Source organism: Macaca nemestrina, chromosome 4, assembly GCF_043159975.1.
Source record: "Macaca nemestrina isolate mMacNem1 chromosome 4, mMacNem.hap1, whole genome shotgun sequence".
NCBI lineage: Eukaryota > Metazoa > Chordata > Mammalia > Primates > Cercopithecidae > Macaca > Macaca nemestrina.
Genome location: NC_092128.1, coordinates 131,087,590 through 131,111,330, shown reverse-complemented (window position 1 = coordinate 131,111,330; position 23,741 = coordinate 131,087,590). Strand labels below are relative to the sequence as shown.

At 48.9% G+C, this 23,741-nt stretch overlaps 2 pseudogenes; one reads left to right on the top strand and one right to left on the bottom strand.

The window, feature by feature from the left end:
• Positions 1-1,734: 1,734 nt before the first annotated feature.
• The window catches only part of LOC139362918 (septin-14-like), a 70,958-nt pseudogene continuing 48,951 nt past the window's right edge, over positions 1,735-23,741 (bottom strand).
• Positions 16,682-20,432, top strand: LOC105463717 (protein capicua homolog; annotated as a pseudogene).

The window sequence follows — 23,741 nt, the reverse complement described above, 5'->3', positions numbered from 1 at the left end:
GCCTCAGTTTCAGACCTCGCGAGTCACAGATTCAGATTCAGAACAGACACACAGACACAGACAGACAAACGGAGACGAGCCAGCTCACCTATCAGTAGATCGATCTTAGCAGATCCGTTGACCAGGGGTCTGGTGGGCTTGGGGAATCCCGGACGGGCCCCCAGATGTTATGCCCAGACTGTTTGTTCCCCAAAGAAGACCACCAGAGTCCAGAGTCAAAGCCAAGCGGCAAGGATCTTTACTACAAGTTCGAACCTGGTCCTTCCTATACACAGTATACAAGAGGGCCCCGAACAATGTGAGCGTTTGTTTTTTATAGCCCAAAAGTTGCAGGGGAACAAAGAAATTCTTTTGGCTCCTGCGCTTTCAGTAACCTTGAACGGCTGTCCCCTTATTGGAGACTTTCCAGGTGGTGTTTGTACTGGGCTCAGGGAGTTTGAGAGATATATGGTGGTGGGATGGGAGGATGGGATGTGTTTGTGCTAGGCTCAGGGAGTTTTGAGCCCGGGGCTGAGGAATGTGCCCAGCTCCTTTCAACTCCAACATATCTATCTTGTTTTTACCACAAGCATTTTGAAAAGTCAGCGTAGGCCAAGTGTGGTGGCTCATGCCTGTAATCCCAGCACTTTGGGGGGCCGAGGCAGGTGGATCAGCTGAGGTCGGGAGTTCGAGACCAGCCTGGACACCATGGTGAAACCCTGACTCTATGAAAAATACAAAAATTAGCTGGGCATGGTGGCAGGTGCCTATAATCCCAGTTACTCGGGAGGCTGAGGCAGGAGAATCACCTGAACAATCCAGGAGGCAGAGTTTGCAGTGAGCTGAGATCTAGCCATTGCACTCCAGCCTGGGTGACAGAGCAAGACTCTGTCTCTAAATAAAAATTAAAAAAAAAAAAAAAGGAAAAGAAAAATCTGATTAATGGGGCAAATCTATATGTGTTTAGAAAAAATGCTTTTCAGGGCTGGGCATGGTGGCTCATGCCCATAATCCCAACACTTTGGGAGGCTGAGGTGGGTGGATCACCTGAAGTCAGGAGTTCAAGACCAGACTGACCAACGTGGAGAAACCCCATCTCTACTAAAAATACAAAATTAGCTGGGCATGGTGGCGCATGCCTATAATCCCAGCTACTAGGGAGGGCTGAGGCAAGAGAATCGCTTGAACCCAGGAGGCAGATGTTGCAGTGAACCGAGATCACACCATTGTACTCCAGCCTGGGCAAAAAGAGTGAAACTCTGTCTCAAAAGAAAAAGAAAAAATGCTTTTCAAATTTTTGCATTTCTGACAACTGGATGTCCCCACCTGCCAACCAGTCCTGTGCCCCCCACTCAGGAACTGACTCAGCCCAAGAGGACAGCTTTAATTCCCTATGATTTCATCTCCTGCACCCAAGCAATCAGTAGGCCCCATCCCCAGCCCCTTGCCCACAACACTATCTTGGAAAAATTCCTAATCTCCAAGCCGTTAGCCAGATTGATCTGAGTAGTAACTCCATCTCCCATGTGGCATAGCTGGCTTCCCAACAATGAAACTCTTTAATGTCATGGTCTTCAGTGGATTTTGTTTCTGTGGGGGTCAGGAAGAACCCCTTTGGCCATTACAAATATGGGGACATTGTAGAGGACCATTTTAGGGACCCCATCCTATTGAGTGCCAGGAATACAGAAAAAAATCATGATTCCATTTACATGTTTTAGAAGTGCGAGAAACTCCAAATATGATATGGCCAAGTTGTGCAACAGAATTCAGAATTTATTCAATATTACAGCGTTTATATCACAGAGAACATGTTTGTCATTTACATAGGCAATTTTCCCTGGGGCTCACATGCTATTGAACACTGTAATGTTTATTTTGGATAGAATCGGTGGAAATGGGGGAGGCATCGTCAACATTCCAATGCAGCATCAGCGAATTCACATGCAACAAAGATTCTATCAATGCAGAAATGTACAAGAGCTTTTGGGAAAGTACAGCTCATTCAACATCAGAGAATTCACAATGGAAGAAAATCGTATGTGTGTAATGGATGTAAAAATGCTTTGAGATGGTGCTGAGAGCTAATCAGACATCTGGGATTTTGTAGCAGACAGGGGCCTTGTGGGCATAATGTGTGAGGAAGAACCTTCAATCAGAGTTCCATACTTAGATGATATCAGCTAATTCGGGTGGGACTTAAAATGGTCATACGTAATGAAGATGGAAAACTCGGGGAAGCGTGGGGAATACGGAATGTGAGAGCATCCACACTGGAGAGAAGTCTTAGCAGTACAATGAGTGTGGAAATTCACTTGGGGACAAGCTTAGCTTTCTCATCATTGGAGAATTCACACAAAGAAACGAATGAGCTTCGACGGATCATGGGAGAACTTTTAGGCACTAATCAGACTAATTCATCTCAGAGAAAAACCTTGATGATGGAAAAGGGGAAAAGGTCTTCCAGTTTTTTTCCTGACTGGATTTCAGAGAATCCTCAGTGACATATAGGGAAACTTGCTGGAGGAATTCAGGGTTTACTAAGATTCACATTAAAGCATTAATCCCACTAAAGTAGGGGTTTAAACTGTTTTGTTTCTTTAACCCCAATCAAAGCTTTCATTTCTTACATCTCTGTTGAGGGAATGAAGAAACAGGCAAGATTCAATGGTGCACTGGCTTTGCCTTTCAAAACATCACACAATATGTGGCGTGCAGAAGGACAGCTTTGAGAGGTGCTGGGTTTGGTGCCAGAATCTGGCAGTTGCAAATTCTAGTGTCATCACAACACACTCATGGGTGGACCCCATACAGCTGATGAACTTCCAGGGCCGCATCTCTACAAATGCTGAAGATTATTTGGAGATGGGAAAATGCAGCGGGGGTGCTTTTCCTCCAGGTCTGAGTAAAATGAAATAATGTGTATTTCTAAGATACATTAGGAGAATGCCAGTTTCTCTTTGCTTCCTATTTTCAAAACTAGAGATTTAAAGAGGACGGGCTAGAGCTCTCGCGTTCAGCTTCTTAATCCATAAGGGAAGAATCAGGCATATTTCTTGTGTTGAAGCCACACACACACACACACACACACAAACATGTTGTTTGGCAAAAGTCAGACCAGAAGAAAGCTTTCTTTAGTCTTCATCAACTGATTGCTTTTCTCCTACCAACCTCATTCCTTGTCCTTGAACCAGCATTCTAAGTCTTCCAATACATCCTTGTCTCTCCCTACAGTAACTCTCCCATTGAGTTCTGTTTTTGTTTGTTTTTTGAGAAGGATTCTCACTCTGTAGCCAGGTTGGAGTGCAGTGGCACAATCTCGGCTCACTACAACTTCTGCCTCACAGGTTCAAGCAATTCTCCTGCCTCAGCCTCCCAAGTAGCTGGGACTACAGGCACATACCAACACACCAGGCTAATTTTTTTATTTTTAGTAGAGACAGGGTTTCCATATGTTGGCCAGCCTGGTCTCGAACTCCTGACCTTGTGATCTACCTGCCTCAGCTTCCCAAAGTGCTGGGATTACAGGCATGAGCCATCATACCTGGCCCACTGAGTTCTTAATAGAAATGAGTTAGGTTTTGTAGATTTTTGGTTCCTAGCTTTGCTTAGAGAAGCCAGAAAGAGGTGCAGTGTCTCATGCCTATAATCCCAGCACTTTGGGAGGCCTAGGCGGGTGGATTACGAGGTTAGGAGTTCAAGACCAGCCTGACCAACATGGTGAAACCCCATCTCTACTAAAAATACAAAAATTAGCCGGGTGTGGTGGCACATGTCTGTAATCCCACCTACTCAGGAGGCTGAAGCAGGAGAATTGCTTGAACCTGGGATACGCAGGTTGCAGTGAGCCGAGATTGCACCACTACACTCCAACCTGGGAGACAGTGAAACTCCATCACAAGGGAAAAAAAAGAGAGAGAGAAACTAGAAAGAAAATGTAGGAAAAAAGAGGAGAGGTAGGGGAGATGAGGAATGAACAAAGTTGCACAAGGGGTGGGGGGGGCGGTGGCTATGCACACAGAGAACGGCAACTGAGGACACCTTATTCCTGAGAATCTAAGGTGGCACTAAGGTTGATGGCTGGAGAGTAACTGAAAGGCCTAGTTCTCACTAGGCCAGTTTAGTTCCGGATGCCATCAACTTTTTCCAATTAGTTCCCTTGCTCATGCTTGAAATCTCAGGCATTAAAGCCCCACTGAATTGCCACAATTCATCATTGAGTCCTGTTTTAGAAGATGTCTAAGGTCAGGCAAGGTAGCTCACGCCTGTAATCCCAGCACTTTGGGAGGCCAAGGTCGGGGGGATCATAAGGTCAGGAGATCGAGACCAACCTGGCCAACATGGGGAAACCCCGTCTCTACTAAGAATACAAAAAAAAAAAAAAAAAAAAAATTAGCTGGGCGTGGTGGCACTTGCCTGTAATCTCAGCTACTCAGGACACAGAGGCAGAAGGATTGCCTGAACCAGGGAGTCAGAGGTTGCAGTGAGCCAAGATCGCACCACTGCACTCCAGTCTGGCAACAGAGCAAGACTCAGTCTCAAAATAGAAAAAGACGTCTGGAACTTTCGTGAATATCTCTTTCTTTCCTTGTCTATGTCCCCTAGGCCTTAGGGTTAGGACTCAGAGCTGGGATTCCTCTGTAGGCTAAGACCAATCCTGATTCTTAATCCCTCCATATGAGCAATAATTTGATTTCTAATGTTTAAACTTAGGTTGATTTTCCATTGGGAGTTACAGCAACAGTCACGGGGTTCTGAGAAGGGGTGAGGGATGCTTTAGGCTGCAGGTGGCAGAAGTCTGCCTAGAAAATAAAGACACGTGACTTACAGATAAGTAAGACTGGAAGTGGGGGTTCCAGGATAGGTATGGTGGCTCAACACTGTCATGGAGGACATAGGCTCTGCCATCCTCAGTATGTGGACTTTTCCCCTTAGTCTTGTTGCCTCATGGTCTCAAGATGGTCCCAGCCATCTCCCCATATGTTTTTGTTTTGTTTTGTTTTGCTGTTGAGATGGAGTCTCACTCTATCGCCCAGGCTGGAGTGCAGTGGCATGATCTCGGCTCACTGTAACCTCTGCCACCCAGGTTCAAGTGATTCTCCTGCCACAGCCTCCCAAGTAGCTGGGATTACAGGTGCCTGCCACTGTGCCCAGCTAATTTTTGTATTTTTATTATTTTTGGAGACAGAGTCTCACTCTGTCGCCCAGTTTGGAGTGTAGTGGCATGATCCCGGCTCACTGGTGGAGGCATAACATCCACCTCCCAGGTTCAAGCAATTCTCCTGCCTCCTCCTCCCAAGTAGCTGGGATTACAGGCATGTGCTACCACATCCAGCTAATTTTGCATATTTAGTAGAGACCAGGTTTCACCGTTTCCGAGGCTGATCTCAAACTCCCAACCTCAGGTGATCCATCCACCTCAGCCTCCTAAAGTGCTGGGATTACAGGCGTGAGCCACCATGCCCGGCCCACAATTTTTGTATTTTTAGTAGAGACAGGGTTTCACCATCTTGACCAGGCTGGTCTTGAACTCTTGACCTCGTGATCTACCTGCCCCAGCCTCTGAAAGTGCTGGGATTACAGGCGTGAGCCACCACACCCGGCAAATGGGATGGCAAGCTGCATGGGCTGGAAATCCCTATATGTTTTAGCAGCACAGCTAAGTCACCCGCCCACTTCTAAGCCAACGGACAGCAAAGGGAACAAGTGGCAAACTGGCTGCAATGACACTCACAGGCAGGAGGTCCCCCTGGGCTGGCTTCTCTTGGCCCTTTGTGGAGTCCCAGCTTGGTTCTTGCTCTGTCCTCCTTTATCCTCTTGCCAAAACCAAGCTCATTTTCCCTCCACTAGGGTATTTTCTCCAAGGCATAGCTTATTTTGGTTTTGTTTCAATCACCAAGTTTCTTCTCCAGTGTAATTCTGGCCAGGACACTGGTCCAACCAGGCCCTACTTGCCCGCAGGACATCTTGTTGCTTATTGATTCTACTGCCTGGTTTTTCTGCTCCAGTTTCCAAAAGGGGCCATCTGACTGGCCTGGCCAGCTTTCCCTACATTTTTGAGCCAGATGACTTCAAAAATCATTGGCCAGCCTATATGGGATCCTGGTCCAATGAACTGTGTATTTGGGGGCTTGGGGGATGGCAGAGAGGCAGGGTCACATGGTGCGACATAGCTGCCTGGGCAGCGGTTTCCATGGAGGGGCTGGGGGTAGCACAGATGATGGTGCAGTGGTGTAGAGTATCCACAGAGGGTGCTCAGAGCCCATCAACTGTACAAGATGACACGGCTACTCTGTCAGGGAGAGAGACCACATGGAGGAACATGATGCACCAGTCACGTGACTGCAAAAGCCACTTTGGACATTTCAGCCCCAATAACTGCTGTGAGGAGAGGCGGCCTCGGACATACTGGAGCAGAAATAAACTGGAACACAAGCCTCACGGAGCTGAAGCCATCATCACAGATTCTTCAGTCCCAGCGGCCTTAAGGTTTCCATGACTCAAGAATGTCCCCCAATTCCCACAGCAGAAATTCCAGTGGCTGCAGTTAGAAAGCTTGAGTTCGCTCATGAACATGGCTTCAATAGTGATTGGAAGTGTTTCTTGCCCACTGGATTTAGGATATTGGGAAACTTTTTTTTTTTTTGCGTCTCATTCTGTCACCCAGGCTGGAGTGCAGTGGTGCGATCTCGGTTCACTATAACCTCTACCTCCCAGATTCAAGCGATTCTCCTGCCTCAGTCTCCTGAGCAGCTGGGACCACAGATGTGCGTCACCATGCCTGGCTAATTTTTTTTTTCTTTTTGAATTGAAGTCTTGATCTGTTACCCAGGCTGGAGTGCAATGGCATGATCTCGGCTCACTGTGACCTCTGCCTCCTGGGTTCAAGCGATTCTTCTGCCTCAGCCCCCAAGTAACTGGGATTACAGGCATGCACCACCACACTTGGCTAATTTTTATATTTTTAGTACAGATGGGATTTCTCCATGTTGGCCAGGCTGGTCTCAAACACCTGACCTCAGGTGATCCACTCACCTTGGCCTCCCAAAGTGCTGGGATTACAGGCATGAATCACTGTGCCTGGCCTTGGGAAACTTTTTGTGGCTTTGACAGGCTGAAGAAGGAACTGTGGAGGCAGGACTATTTCAAGATGGCCCTGTTACAGACAGAAAATGGGCTGGTTCTTCCAGTAAATGGAATTTTAAAATTCCTCAATGGAAAAATGAGAACTTTTAGAAGCATGGGTAATGGGCAGAGCTGGATTTGAACCTCTGCTCTTCTACTTACTAGCTGCATGACTTCGGACAAGTTATTTAGCCTTTTTAAGTTTTTTTTTTTTTTTTTCATTTGTAACAAGAGGATAGAAACACACCTCTCTCACAGGGTTGCTGGTAGGACTAAATGAGATACTGTATGGGAAACAATTGGCACCGCTGGCCCTGGATGCATGACGGGGACTGCAATTATGAGTCGCTTATGCACTTGGCAAGTGAGGGCCAAAGGCCCAGTAAGAGACCCAGCTAGAACTTCAGGGCACTGGCTTGGCTCTTTTGAACAGGGATTTGGTGCCCTCCATTGTGGGGACTGGGGATGGGGTAGGGGTATCTTTACAGCTCTCCATCTAGATCCAGTTTCTTGAGCAATTTCATAGAAGCTTCTCATTCTCTTTATTTATTTATTTATTTATTTTGAGTTGGAGTCTAACTCTTGTCACCCAGGCTGGAGTGCAATGGCTTGATCATGGCTCACTGCAACCTCTACCTCCTGGGTTCAAGCAATTCTCCTGTCTTAGCCTAACTCCTGAGTAACTAGAATTATAGGTCTGCATCACCATGCCCTGCTAACTTTCATATTTTTAGTACAGACAGGGTTTCACCATGTTGGCCAGACTGGTCTTGAACTCTGGACCTCAAGTGATCCGCCCGTCTTGGCCTCCCAAAGTGCTGAGATTACAGGCATGCCTGGCCCTCCCATTCTGTTTAGAATGGCCTTTGCTACCCCCATGGGGATCTCTAGCTTCTCCAATAGCCTTCACCTGGTCTTTCTTCCTCCTCTTTCTTCCTCCTCTCTCCCTCTCTCTCTCTCTCAGGGTCTTGATCTGTCACCTAGGCTGGAGTGCAGCGTATCACAACTCACTGCCACCTCGACCTTCTGGGCTCAAGCAATCCTCCTACCTCAGCCTCCTGAGTAGCTGGGATTACAGGCATGCTCCACTATACCTGGCTAATTTTTAAATATTATTGTTTGCAGGGACAGGGTCTTGCTATGTTGCCCAGGCCAGTCCAGAACTCCGGACTCAAGTGATCCTCCTGCTGTGGCCTCCCTAAGTGCAGGAGTACAGGTATGAGCCACTACGCCTTGCCTGGTTCTTAATTTCAATCTCTGCCACCTCCACCTGTTTTTGTAATTTCTTATCCAATTTGGCCTGGGGATCATCATCAAAGGAGGGATTTGAGAGGGTTTTTTTTTTTTTTTTTTTTTTTTTTGAGACTGAGTCTCACTCTGTTGCTCAGGCTGGAGTGCAGTGGCACAATGTAACCTCTGCTTTACAGGTTCAAGTGATTCTCCTGCCTCAGCCTCCCAAGTAGCTGGAATTACAGGTGCACACCACCACGCCAGGCTAATTTTTGTGTTTTTAGTACAGATGGGGTTTCACCATGTTGCCCAGGCTGGTCTCAAACTACTGGGCTCAAGTAATCTGCCCACCTTGGCCTCCCAAAGTGCTGGGATTACAGGCGTGAGCCACCACGCCTGGCTGAGGTTATTCTGGAGGCTCACTGTAAATGGCATTCCAGTTATACAATTCCAGGACTGCAGCAATGAAGCCAGCAACGGCTGTCTCCTGTGGCCTGGAGAGAACTGGGTAAAATACATGGACCTCTGGTAAGCAGATGGATAGGCAGCTGGCCAGGGAACTCCCTTTCCTTCTTTCCTGAATGCTCAATGACCTGCTGACATGTTCAGCAAATCAAAGTTCAGCAGTGTGGAAAACTTGGCTTTCTAGGAAATGCAGTTCTCACAGGCAGTGCCAACACTAAGAACTAGTTCTTACTATCTGTATCAAGATGCCAAGAACATATTGAACTTACTAGGTTTTTTTTTTTTTTTAAACAAAGTCTTGCTCTGTCACCCAGGCTGGAGTGCAGTGGTGTGATCTTGGCTCACTGCAACCTCCACCTCCCAGGTTCAAGCAATTCTTCTGCCGCAGCTTCCCAAGTAGCTGGGATAACAGGTGCATGCTGCTACGCTCAGCTAATTTATGTATTTTTAGTAGAGTTGCGGTTTTACCATGTTGGCCAGACTGGTGTCCAACTCCTGACCTCAGGTGATCCGCCTGCCTCGCCCTCTGAAAGTGCTGGGATTACAGGTGTGAACCACCGTGCCCAGCTAATAGCTTTTAAAGTTAGAAGAGAGGTCCAAGGCTATATAAAACTCTGGACTTGGCCGGGCATGGTGGCTCACACCTGTAATCCCAGCACTTTGGGAGGCCAAGGTGGGCAGATCATAAGGTAAGGAGTTTGAGACCAGCCTGGTCAACCTGGTGAAACTCCATCTCTACTAAAAATACAAAAATTAGCTGGGCATGGTGGCACCTGCCTGCAATCCCAGCTTAGTCGAGAGACTGAGTCAGGACAATTGCTTGAACCCAGGAGGCGAAGGTTGCAGTGAGCTGAGATCACACCACTGCACTCCAGCCTGGGCAACAGAGCAAGACTCCATTTCAAAAACAAACAAACAAAAACAACTCTGGACTTGTACACAAAATATGTTCCCTTTTTTTCAGGGGAGATTGACATTTCACCACCAACAAAAGACGAGAGAGGCCTTTTCTGTTCTGTGTCCCTGAGACCCAGAACTTAGCCATATACCAAAGGGATGATGTCCTCCCTGGGGGCAGGAGCAGACACAGGTGGGACATTTCAGTACAATCCTCAAGGTCTGTTCTCCTTGCTACCTCCATGAACTCCTTGGCTGCCTGGGAACCAGAGTGCAACGTTCATTCAGCAGATACTGAATGCATACGTACTATGAGCCAGATGCTGAGCTGGACACTGTGGACACACAGACAAGCCTAAGGCATAGCCTTGCCTTCAAGGAGCCCCAGGTTCACATCGAGGGTGGTCCCTGAGCTGGTCATACTTAACTAGGACTGTGATTGGACAGCTCCGCAGCAATGGTGACTTCTATTTTTTTTTTTTTAAGACAGTCTTTCTCTGTTACCCAGACTGAAGTGCAGTAGAATGCTCTCAGCTCACTGCAATCTCCACCTCCCGGGTTCAAGCGATTCTAGTGCCTCAGTCTCCTGAGTGGCTCAGATTACAGGTGTGCACCACCATACCTGGCTATTTTTTGTATTTTTAGTGGAGATGGGGTTTCACCATGTTGGCCAGGCTGGTCTTGAACTCCTGACCTCAGGTGATCTGCCCAATTTGTCCTCCCAAAGTGCTGGGATTACAGGTGGGAGCTACCACCGCACCTGGCCAACAATACTGACTTCTTGCTTGTTCCTTGCCTTTCCATCCCCAAAATCGCTCCCAGGGCCTAGTGCAATGTAGGGCAACTAGCAACACCTCTCAGGCAGAGCTGAGGCTGCAGAGACCAAGCATCGGCCACCTTGGCTAGTGCGGCTGGCCTGCCTGGGGCTGGAGGTTGGGAGGGGAGGAAGGGGTAGCAGTAAGTATAAGATCACCTTCCTCCCTGTGTGACCTTCAAGGGGCAGCCACCCTGAAGAAGGCAGACTACATCTTCAGTGGAAGGTAAACACCCTGCACCACAAACCCGTCTGCCTAGATGACATCGTGACAGTTACAAGCAGTCTGCCTGTCTACACAGGCCGCCAAGCCACCCTGAGTGTCTCGGGGTGCAAAGGATTATTGGACCATCCAGAGGACAAGGGGAGGCCCCTCTTCAAAGATCTTTCAGTCTGCTTGGGAAGAAAAAGTCATCAAAAGATAATGAAGGGCTAAATGTGGCATGAGTGTTAAATGGGTTTCACAGGCCGTGAATTCTCACAGAAGGGAAGCGGGAGAGCGGGGCTTCAGGCTCGCAGCATCCCAGGAAGGCTTTAGGAAACAGGGGGCTTTGGGCCAGGCTTAAAGGATGGGCAGAACGCGGAGTGGCAGGGGTGGGCACCCCGCTGTATTCCAGGGGGCGCTGACCATCAGCAATGACACGGCACTCAGAATAGAGTTTGGGCTGAGCACGGTGGCTCATACCTGTAATCCCAGTGCTTTGGGAGGCCGAGATGGGAGGATTGCTAGAGCCCAGGAGTTCAAGACAAGCCAGGGCAACACAGTGAGACCATAACTCTATAAAAAATTTAAAAATTAGCCAGGTATGCTGGTGTGTGCCTGTAGTCCCAGCTACTCAGAAAGCTGAGGTGGGAGGATCACTTGAGCCCAGGAGGTCAAGGCTGCAGTGAGCTATAATCATGCCACTGCATTCCAGCCTAGGAATGCAGAGCAAGACCCCACCCCTTGAAAAAAAAAAAAAAAAGGTACCACTTTGGGGAAACTGCAGACTCTAAGCCTAAACTCTACTGGCCTGATACACATGGCAAAACACTTGGTCAGGATTTCCAGTAGAATATCAAAGAACTCACAGAGCAGAGGAAAGCTTCGAATATTATGAATGAGGGAAAATTTCCATTCATCTCATAATTCATAGTACAGAGACTCCCAATGAATGGCACCAGTGGAGAAAAATCCTCAGACGGAGGCGAGCTGTTATTGGAGACACAAAAATCACAGGGGAGGACAAAGCACAGAAGCACATGGAACCATGTCACAGCTTGCACCTGAGAGCATCACATGGGAGAGAACTTGCATCCTCAATGAATGGCATTCCAAAAAAGCACAACTGCATCAAGCATCAGACAAGCCATTCTGAGCTCAGTCTTTGCAATGTAATGAATTGGGGGTGGTAATCATTTGAGAAGAAACAGCCCTTATTCATCAGCTGATGGTTCCGACTGGAGAGAGGACAGATGCTCGTCACAGATGATGAAGCTCTTGGGGTGCTCCGATCACATATAATGAAGGCTGCAGAGGCGGCCTCAGGAGGGCTGTCAGGGGGGCCTAAGGGTACACATGACATAAAACATTCACAAGAGGAAAACATTTCAGATGAAAGGGGCAAATTTAGAAAGTGATTTTTGGCTGGGTACAGTGGCTCGCACCTGTAATCCCACCACTTTGGGAGGCTGAGGTGGGGGTGAAATCTGATCTCTACTAAAAATACAAAACTTAGCTGGGCGTGGTGGTGTGTGCCTATAATCCCAGCTACTCGGGAGGCTGAGCAGGAGAATCACTTGAGAGTTGGAGGTTGCAGTGAACTGGGATTGCGCCACTGCACTCCAGCCTGGTGATGGAGTGAGGCGCCGTCTCAAAAAACAAAACAAAACAAAAAAACCCAGGCATGGTGGTGGGTGCCTGTAATCCCAGCTACCTGTGAGGCTGAGGCAGGAGAATCACTTGAACCCAGGAGGCAGAAGCGGAGGTTGCAGTGAACCGAGATCACACCACTGCATTCTGGCCTGGGTGACAGAGTAACTCTGTTTCACACACAAATAAAAGAGACTGGTGGCTACTGGGGAACATGCCCCAGGGGATACTGTGATGGCTGCTTCATTCATTCCTTCATTCTTTTTATCTTTGGAGCATCTGTTCTGTGCCTGGCACTACTCTTTGTGGGAGGATAGAGAATAGGGTAACCTTGGAGAGGACGGTGTTGGGTCAGGAAGTAGCGGCCGCTACTTGAGATTACAGGAGTGTGTGTGTCCCAAGATTCCATAGGGGAGGGAGCTTAGGCGGGGACACTGGGAAAGATGGAGGAAGACCCTGATATAAAGACTGACTACCGCGTGTCAAGCTGGCAGGCAATGTCTCACAGCAACCCTGCAAGCTTGGTCCTGTTTTCCTCACTTTGCAAATGGAGAAAATAAGGTACCTGCACAGCTGGTAAGTGGTAGAGCCAGTTCTGAGACTGGGTCAGCCTTCCTCCAAATCCCATTTCTTTTATTTATTTATTTTTATTTTTTATTTTTTTCTGAGATGGAGTCTTGCTCTGTCACTCAGGCTAGAGTGCAGTGGCGCAATCTCGACTCAGTGCAACCTCCACCTTCTGGGTTCAAGTGATTCTTCTACCTCAGCCTCCCAAGTAGCTGGGATTACAGGTGTGGGCCACCACACTCAACTATTTTTTGTATTTTTAGTAGAGACAGGGTTTCACCGTGTTGGTCAGGCTGGTCTTGAACTCCTGACCTCGTGATCTGCCCACCTCGGCCCCCCAAAGTGCTGGGATTACAGGCCTGAGCCACTGCGCCTCTTTCTGGCTTCTCTAAGCAAAGCTAGGGGTTTCACCATTTAGCCAGGCTGATCTCGAACTCTCGACCTCAGGTGATCTGCCTGCTTTGGCCTCCCAAAGTGCTGGGATTACAGGTGTGAGTCACCGCACCTGGCAAATGGGATGGCGTGCTGCAGGGGGTGGGAATCCCCATACGTTTTACCAGCACAGCGAAGTCACCCGCCCACTACACCCAGCTTATTTTTGTATTTTTAGGGGAGATGGAGTTTCACCACGTTAGCCAGACTGGTCTCGAACCCCTGACCTCAGGTGATCCACCCACCTTGGCCTCCCATAGTGCTGGAATTACCGTGCCTGGCCTCTTTTTATTTTTTAGAGACAGGATCCACCTGTCACCCAGGCTGCAGTGCACCGGCGTGATCATAGCTCACTGCAGCCTCAACCTTCTGGGCTCAAGCTATCATCCTGCCTCAGCCTCCTGTGCAGCTGGGATTACAGGCATGTACCACCACACCTGACTAATCTTTGTTTTTTGTAGAGATGGGAGTCTTACTATGTTGCCGAGGCTGGCCTCAAACAATCCTCTTGCCTCGGCCTCCCAAAGTGCTGGGATTACAGGTGTGAGCCACTGCGCCCAGCCCAAATCCCATTTCTTTCCACCATCACAAGGAACAGAACTAGTCCTTCAGCAGCATTGTTCCTTGGGATGTGTCTGCAGAGGCTTGGGAGACAATGAGAGGCACCCGGTGAACAGGGAGGGAAGGGGATGGAAGGAAGTGCACTGGCTTTTGCAGACCCTTCTCAGGGAACAGGGAAGAATACACTCATTCACTCCCTCATTCACACTGGTTTCCACTGACTAAATTTAGTCAATTTTTTTTAGAGACAGAATCTCATTCTGCCAGCCTGGCTGGAGTGCAGTGGCACAATCATCGCTCACTGCACCTTGAACTCCTGGGTTCAAGCGACTATCCCACCTCAGCCTCCTGAGTAGCTGGGACTACAGGCACACACCACCACACTTGGCCAAGTTTTTAATATTTTGAAGAGATGGGGTCTCAGTATGTTGCCCAGGCTGGTTTCAAACTTTTGGTTTCAAGTGATCCTCCCACCTTGGCCTCCCAAATTACTGAGATTAGTGCAAGCCACTGTACCTGGCCATATTTAATAAAATCCTTACTGAGCCCTGTGGTGTGCAAAGCACGGTATCGAGGTGCTGGGCATGTGTGTACATGAGGCTGACATGTGCTCACCCTCATGGAGCTTCCATCTGAGCATGCTAAGTGGTGTGACAGGGGCTCAGTGGGCTCAATAGAAGCTCAGAGAATTACACACACTCACAGGGTGGAGGGAGACTTCTGGAAAGAGGTAGCTGCTTATGAAATACTGGGAAGGCTGGGCGTGGTGGCTCACACCTGTAATCCCAACACTTTGGGAGGCTGAGGTGGGCGGATCACAAGGTCAAGAGATTGAAACCATCCTGGCCAACATGGTGGAACCCCATCTCTACTAAAAATATAAAAATTAGCTGGGTGTGGTGGCGTGTGCCTGTAATCTCAGCTACTTGGGAGGCTGAAGCAGAAGAATCTCTTGAACCCGGGAGGTGGAGGTTGCAGTGAGCCGAGATCGTGCGACTGCACTCCAGCCTGGGCCACATAGTGAGATTCCATCTCGATAAATAAATAAATAAATAAATAAATAAATAAATAAATAAAATAAAGAAATGCTGTGAAGATCCTTCTGGAAAGGTGCATACAGTAGGGTCTGCTGGTAGCAGAGATGAGTGATCGCAATTGCAGCTGACATGAGCCCAGAGCTGTCTAGTAACAGTACGTGGGGTGGCTGCAGCAGGGAAAAAGGCCGGAAGTGGGGCCAGGGCATCAGAGCCTGACAGGCCTCATTAGGAGTTCAGACTGGGTCCTGGGCAATGATGGGAAACCAGTGAAGAGTGTGAAGCTGGGGGAGATGACCCGCAAAGCCCGAGGCTACAACACAAGGGGAGAGCTGTCCAAAGGTTCGCCAAATTCAGGTTGGGTGCAGTGGCTCACGCCTGTAATCCCAGCACTTTGGGAGGCCAAGGCGGGTGGATCACCTGAGGTCAGGAGTTCGAGACCAGCCTGGCCAACATGGTGAAACCTTGTCTCTATTAAAAACACAAAAAATTAGCCAGGCTTGGTGGTGGGTGCCTATAGTCCCAGCTACTTGGGAAGCTGAGGCAAGAGAATCGCTTGAACTTGGGAGGCAGAGGTTGCCACGAATTAAGATTGTACCATTGCACTCCAGCCTGGTAACAGAGCAAGACTCCATCTCAAAAAAAAAAAAAAAAAAAAAAAAAGGAAAAAAGCAGCATGCAGGAAGTTCTGCCGGTGGCTGAGGTGAGTGAACACAATCACAGCTGACATAAGCCCACTGCTGTCCAAAAACAGTGTGTGGGGTGGCAGGCAACAGGGAAGGAGGCTGGAAGCTGAACCAGGGCATCCGGGGCCCGACAGGTCTTGAGCACATATCCCCCTCTTGTGGCTGAGAGCGCTATTGCCGCTGAAGATACAGGCTGAGGACTCCCTCCAGCCTCTCATTCTGAAAATCACAAGATATGGTCCAGGGGCCGAATCCATCTTGGGGACCACAGGGGATTTCCCACTTGGTTTTTAGAAAAATCTGATGAAAGCCGGGTGCAGTGGCTCACGCCTGTAATCCCAGCACTTTGGGAGGCCAAGGCGGGAGGATAATCTGAGGTCGGGAGTTCAAGACCAGCCTGACCAACATGGGGAAACTCTGTCTCTACTAAACACACAAAATTAGCCAGGCGCAGTGGCACATGCCTGTAATCCCAGCTACTCTGGAGGCTGAGGCAGGAGAATCGCTTGAACCTGGGAGGCAGAGGTTGCAATGAGCCGAGATCGCGCCATTGCACTCCAGCCTGGGTGACAGAGCAAGACTTTGTCTCCAAACAAACAAACAAACAAACAAAATCCCTGATAACTGAATGCTCAGGGAGACTGATTTGAGTAATAATAAAACTCAGGTCTCCAGCACAGCCACCTCTGTGTGAATTATTCTCCATGGCAATTCCCCTGTCTTGGTAAATCAGCTCTGTCTAGGCAGCAGGCAAGGTGAACCTGTTGAGCGTTTCCACTCTTCCTTGGGCCCCTCAGGAAGATGGAATGTAGAATGATAAGGCTCTCAGATAGAATAGTAAGAGAAACTATTATTTCTTAGATTTTGTCTTTCTTTGTATCGGTACTCAGCTGACTCTGCAGTGCTTCCGAGGCAGCTTTCAGTTTATAAAAATCTATGATTTCTCCTTCCAGTTGTTTTTCCTCTTCTTCAAGCTTCCTTATCTCCTCCTGTTGGATCATTTTAAGATGCTCGAACTTGTCCTGCAGCTGTGAAACCAATGTGCAGTTGTGACACCAAAGTACAGTGTGGCTGAACACCCAGAAGAACATGCTTTTTTCTGATCAAACAAACCCAAATCATCAGAGTAGAGCATGATCTTAATAACAATCTCAAAAACTCAGGAGTAAACACTCAGATATGGAATTTTTCTTTTCTTTCTTTTTTCCTTTTATTAGATGGAGTCTCACTCTATTGCCCAGGCTGGAGTACAGTGGTGTGATCTCGGCTCACTGCAACCTCCATCTCCCAATTCTCCTGCCTCAGCCTCCTGAGTAGCTGGGACTACAGGCATGTACCACCACACCCAGCTAATTTTTGTACTTTTAGTAGAGATGGGGTTTTGCCATGTTGGCCAGACCGGTCTCGAACTCCTGACCTCAGGTGATCCTACCGCTTTGGCCTCCCAAAGACTTTTTTTTTTTTTTTTTTTTTAAATATAGAGACAAGGTCTCAGTATGTTGCCTGGGCTGATCTCAAACTCCTGAGCTCAAGTGATCCTCCCACCTCAACTTCCCAAAGTGCTGGGACTGACTGGATACAGTGGCTCATGCTTGTAAACTCAGCATTTTGGGAGGCCAAGGTGGGAGGATTGCTTGAGCTCAGGAGTTCAAGACCAGACTGGGTGATATACACAATAGTAAACTTCAACAGGAGAATCTGTAAACTTGAATATAGATCTTCTGAAATTATCCAGTCAGAGGACAAAGGAAAAAAAAGAGAAAAGAAGGCTGGGCATGGTGGCTCACATCTGTAATCCCAACACTTTGGGAGGCCAAGGCAGGCAGATCATGAGGTCAGGAGTTCAAGATCAGCCTGGCCAACATGGCAAAACCCCATCTCCACTAAAAATACAAAAATTAGCCAGGTGTGGTGGCACACACTTGTAGTCCCAGCTACTTAGGAGGCTGAGGCAGGAGAATTGCTTGAACCTAGGAAGCGGAGGTTGCAGTGAGCCAAGACTATGCCATTGCACTTCAGCCTGGGCAACAGAGCATGACTCTGTCTCAAAAAAAAAAAAAAAAAAGAAAAAGAAAGAAGGAGAAAAGAAAGCCAATGAGACACCATTAGGCAAACCATTTTCAGGTTATGGGAGTTTGAGATGGAAAATAGAGAAAGGAGAAGAAAGCTTATTTAAAGAAAGAAATGCTCAAAACTGCCTAAATCATGGGAAAGATTTAGACATCCAAATCCACAAAGCTTAAAGATTTCTAAAGAGGTTCAAACCAAATAGATACTCACCAAGTCAAAATATAATCAAATAGTCAAAAGTTAAAGATTTTTTAAAATGTTGAAGAGGCAAGAGAAAGGTGGCGCGACATAGACAAGAGAATCTTCATTAGACTACCAGCAGATTTCTCAGAAGAAGCTTTGCGGTTCACGACAGATTCAAATAATACATTCAAAGTGCTGAAAGAAAAAAACTGCCAGCAACTATTACTATGTCTGACAAAGCTATCCTTCTGAAAGAAAGAAGAAATAACATGTTCCCTAGACAAACAAAGCTGAGGGAATTCAGGACCACTAGGTCTACCTTAAAAAAAATGCTTAAGGGAGTTTTTCAAGTAAAAACGAAAGAATGAAGTTGGGCGCGGTGGCTCATGCCAATAATCCCAGCATTTTGGGAGGCCAAGGTGGGTGGATTGCCTGAGGTCAGGAGGTCAAGACCAGCCTGGCCAACATGGCAAAACCCCATCTCTACTAAAAATACAAAAAATTAGCCAGGTGTGGTGAAGGTCACTGAGATTGCACCACTGCACTCCAGCCTGGGCGACAAGAGTCAAACTACATCTCAAAAAAAAAACAAAAACAAAAACAAAAACAAAAACTTGAGGCCTGGCCTTCTGCTCCCCTCCAACCCCCCATCCTCTGGGCCCAAGCCACCTTGGCTGAGGAGGGGGCTGAGGAGGTGAGAGCCCCTGCCAGGAACCCCCTGCCCAGACCAAGAACTCGGCCCACAGGCCCCTGATGCCTGCGTCCAGCGAGGCCTCCAGTGGCGTCGGCACGTTCATGTGGAGGAACGTGGAACCTTGCTCTGTGGCCGTGTCCCCCTGGTATTCCGTCCCCTTCCTGATCCCTCCCTGCAGCCGCCCGAGGCCCAGCAACCTGCCAGTCACTCAGTGGCCTCTAACCAGACAAAAGAACCTGCCAAGTTGGCAGCTGTTGCTCATGAGCATCCACCAGGTGGGACAGGGAGTGCTAACCCTGGGCGGCCCCCTGGAACCACCTGTCCTGAAAGCCCAGGGTCCAGACCTCCACACACTTTGTGGGTGGTGGAACCTGGTAAGGGCCCACCTCCCACCATGGGGGAGGAGCCCTGGGCCCCTCGGGGAGCCCCTGCTGGATGGTGAGACAGAGAATGATGACAATAATGCCCTCCTGTCCATCATGTCTCCTGACACCCAGTTGCCTCTAGCACCCAGAAGATGTCGGACCCAGTCCCTCAGTGCCCTGCACAAGGAACAGGACTCATCTTCTGAGAAGGATGGATGCAGCCCCAACAAATGGGACAAGGACCACATGCAGTGGCCCATGAGTGGCAGTCATGATCTTCAGCAAGTGGCACCAGGCCCTGGCAGGGCCCACCAGCGTCACCCCAACTACGACAACCAGACCTGAGCAAGTGGTGGAACACCCTGGGGTCCAATGAGACGCAGAAGTACCACGACCTGACCTCCCAGGTGAAGGTGGTCCACTTGCAACAAGGACCGAAAGAAGTCCAGCTCAGAGGCCAACCCCACGAGCTTGGGCCTGGCAGGAGTGAAAAAGGGCTCGCGGAGCAGAGCATGTTGGAGATGGGCATTGCCACTGCCCTGTGGTGTCCTCTGAGCTCCTGTCATTTGCAGCCCAGACACTCCTGAGCTGGGATACCAAGGAGCAGCTTCTGTGGGGCAGAAGAGCTGCACACAGGGAACCTGGCTCAGCTGGGCCCCAAGCCTTCTCCCACAGTGGGGTACGCAGCCTGGACGGCAGGGAAGTGACCATCAGGCACTACAGGAATTGATGCAGGTGGTGTCTGGCGCTGCATCAGACTCTGGCCCAAAGCCTTCTACCCAGTATGGAGCTCTAGGCCCCTCTGCAGCCCTTGGTGAGGGAGGTGCCTTGGTGGCCAGTGGGCAGCCCTGCTGCTGCCCACCTGAGCTTCTCATTCCCAGCATGTGGCCAGTGAGGACACAGTGAGTGATGAGAGGTCAGCCGTGAGAAGGAAGGGGTGATGATGTCATTGCTGATGATGGCTTCAGCACCACTGACATTGATCTCAAGTGCAAGGAGCGGGTGACCAACAGTGAGAGTAGGGACGGCTCTAAGGAGGACCCAGAGGGCAACAAGGGCTTTGGTGGGAAGGTGTTTGCACCTGTCATCTGTTCCTCCTTTATCCCCTGCCACCCCTTTGCTGGACCCTGAGCCCCTAAGGCCCCCCCAATCCACCTGTAGCCTTGGCAAGGCTATGGTCCCACCCTGTCCTCCTCCTCCATGTACTTGGATGCTTCCTCCTCAACCTCGGCAGCCACCTCCTTCTCACTGGGCCCAGAAAAGAGTCTGGTCAGGGCAGCAGAGCAGGCCCCCTATGGACCTCCACCCCTGGGGCTGGGGACCCAGTGACACCTTCCAAGGCAACCTGGTTCCTCCCAATGGATCCTGCCACCTTCTTGCACAAGAGACTTGAAAGTGTGGGCGGCCTGGAGCCACCAGGCCCCACAGTCATCGCGGCCCCTCCCAACACAGGCTTTCCTAGGCACCAGCTTGGCTGAGCCACCCGGGGGACGGCGCCTGCAAAGGAGAAACTGACTGGGCTTTGTGGGGTGGGGCACAGGAAACCCCACGACCTGGATCCCACACCCAAGGACCCCACCTCGCCCAAGTGCAAGATGAAAAGATGCTCCAGCTGCAGCCTAGAGCCCAAAACAGCAAAGTGTGCCAAGTGCGAGGGGGACAGCTTCCCCTTTGCCAGCACAGGCAGAGAAGCAGAGGACGGGCTCAGGGAACCGGAGTCGGAGAAGGTGCGGTCCTCCACAGTGTGTGTGCCCTGGACTAGCGCCGGGCCCTGGTCATGCAGCTCTTCCAGGACCACGGCTTCATCCCGTTCCCCAGGGCACAGCCTCCCTCCAGGCCCGCTATGTACCTATCTTCCCCTCCAAGGTTTGTGTGCTGAACATCCTGCCCACGCTATCCCACCAGCTTCAGGCGGTACTTGTCTCAGCACCAGCCCCTGGGACCCAGGCAGCTCCTCCTGGCGGCCCTGCACCCATCACCAGCATCCGTTTCACCTGCAGTTGAAGATCGGTGAGGTGCCCAGAAGATCATGCAGCGGCCACTCCCACGGAGCAGCCCTCGGGGCTGAGGCTTCTCCCCCTGGACCGCCACCCACTGGCACCACTGCTGCCTCTGCCTTGACTCCCAGCCCTGAGGGGGTCCTGACCCCACATCACCGGGCTCAGACTCTGGCTCTGCCCACCACTCCTTCTGCCCCAGACAGCCTGGACAGCCTGGCTGAAAGGGGACTCCCCAGCCCTGCCCCCTACCCCTGGGTCCCTCACACAGCTATCACAGGCAGGTGGGGGACCCCGGAGAAGATCCAGGACTCACAGTAGCCCCTGAGAACATGGACAGTATGTGGGGGTAGCAATGGAGGGCAGGATGGTTATCTCCTCCCGGGTAAAGCCATTTCATCCTTTCCAGTTTGGGGCAGAATGAAGCCTGCTCCTCTTTTAGATACCCCCTGGGGTACCCTGCTGGTGACAGCTGGGGGCGCCGCAGGGGCAGTCTCCCTCCTCCAAGCCCCTGTACATAACCTGGAGTATGTAATCTTCAGAGCTTTTCACTATCCAAGACAGCTCCTGCCAGGGCTGCAAGCTGGAGTGTGGTGCGAACCTTGGGCCACAGGGAGGCGCCTGCAGAGTAGGGGGAGTTCATGCACCCCTTTTTTCCCCAGAGGGGCTGGACTCAGCTTAGTTTGGGGGTGGGGGCTCCTGCACTTTGCCACAGGAACTGGGAGGGTTTTCTCCCCACCCCTTCCTGCCCTTCCAACTTGAGTTGTACTTTCTAAGAAGGTGATTCCCCCTGCCCTTGCCCCCTTCCCCAGAACAGAACATGCTGATCATGTGCGATATTTTTTACTGTGCTGAGAAGCCGCGATGACTGACATTAAAGGTGTTTAACACCAACTAATAATAATAATAATAATAGTAAAATAAAAACTTGACTTCACATTGGTTTGGCCTGATCTGTTGGGGCCTGGTGCAGAAACTCACTCCGAAACAATTACCTCCCGCAATTTTTATAAGATGGTGGCCACAACTCCAAAATTCCATACTTTTGGAATTGATACACAAGATATAAAGAAAAAATTAGAGGCCAGGACCGGAGGCTCATGCCTGTAATCTCAGCACTTTGGGAGGCCGGGGCGGGTGGATCACCTGAGGTCAGAAGTTTGAGACCAGCTTGGCCAACATGGTGAAACACTGTCTCTACTAAAAATATAAAAATTAGCTGGGAGTGGTGTTGGGCACCTGTCATCCCAGCTACTTGGAAGGCTGAGGCAGGAGAATCGCTTGAATCCAGGATCTGGAGGTTTCAGTGAGTTGAGGTTTCACCACTGCACTCCAGCCTGGGCAACAGAGCAAGGCTCCATCGCAAAAAAATTAAAAAAATTAGCCGGGTGTGGTAGTGCATGTCTGTAATCTCAGATATTTGGGAGGCTGAGGCAGGAGCATTGCTTGAACCAGGGAGGCACAGGTTGCAGTGAATCGAGATTGTGCCATTGCACTCCAGTCTAGGTGACAAGAGCAAAACTCGATCTCAAAAAATAAATCAAAGCATACCACTACAAAAATACCAACAAATCACAAAGGAAAGAGAGGAACAAAGGAACTACAAAACAATCAGAAAACAATTAATAAAATGACAATAGTAGGTCCTTACCTATAAAAGTTAAAAATAAATACATGAATCCCACTAATCAAAAGACATCAAGTAGCAGAATATGAATAAAGAAATAATTCTCAATAATATGTGGCTTACAAGAGACTCACTTTTGCCTTAAGGACATACTTAGACTAAAAGTGAAAGAACAGAAAAAGATGGACAGGTAGGGTGGCTCATGCCTGTAATCCCAGCACTTTGGGAGGCTGAGGCAAGCAGATCACTTGAGGTCAAGAGTTCAAGACCAGTCTGGCCAACACGGTGAAATTCCATCTCCACTAAAAATACAAAAAATAAAAATAAAAGAAAATAAATTTAGCCACGCATGATAGTGGGCACCTGTAGCCTCAGCTACTCAGGAGGCTGAGGCAGGAGAATCTCCTGAGTCCAAGAGGTGGAGATTGCAATGAGCCAGGATTGCATCACTGCACCCCAGGCTAGGTGACAGAGCAAGACTCTGTCTCAAAAAAAAAAAAAAAAAAGGAAAAAGAAAAAGATATTATATGCAAATTATAGGCAAAAGAGGATAGGGCAGGTATGCTTATTGCAGACAATTAGACTTTTGGTCAAATTTTGTCATAAGAGACAAGATCACTATATAATAATAGAGATCAATTCATAAAGAGGTTATAACAATTGTCAAATATATGACAACATTGGAGCACCTAATATATAAAGCAAATATTAACAGAAATGAAGGAAGAAACTTACAGCAATATAAGAACAGTAGGGGACTACTGTATCCCACTTTCAGCACCAGAGAGTCCATCCAAACAGAAAGTAAGTAGGGAAACAGTAGATGTGAGTAACTATAGACCCAATAGACTGAAGAGGCATAGATAGATTATTTCACCAAACAGTAGAAGAATACATTCTTCTCAAGGCCACAGGAACATTCTCCAACATAGATCATATATTGGGCCACAAAACGACTCTTAATAAATTTTAAAAGTTTGAAATCATATTATGTATCTTTTTATCACAATAGTATAATATTAGAAATCAATAACAGAAAGATTTTATATTGAAGCACTATTCATAATAGCCAAAATTTGGAAGCAACCTAACTGTCCGCCAACAGACGACTGGATGAAAACAAATGTCACATATACACAGTGGACTACCATTCAGTCATAAAA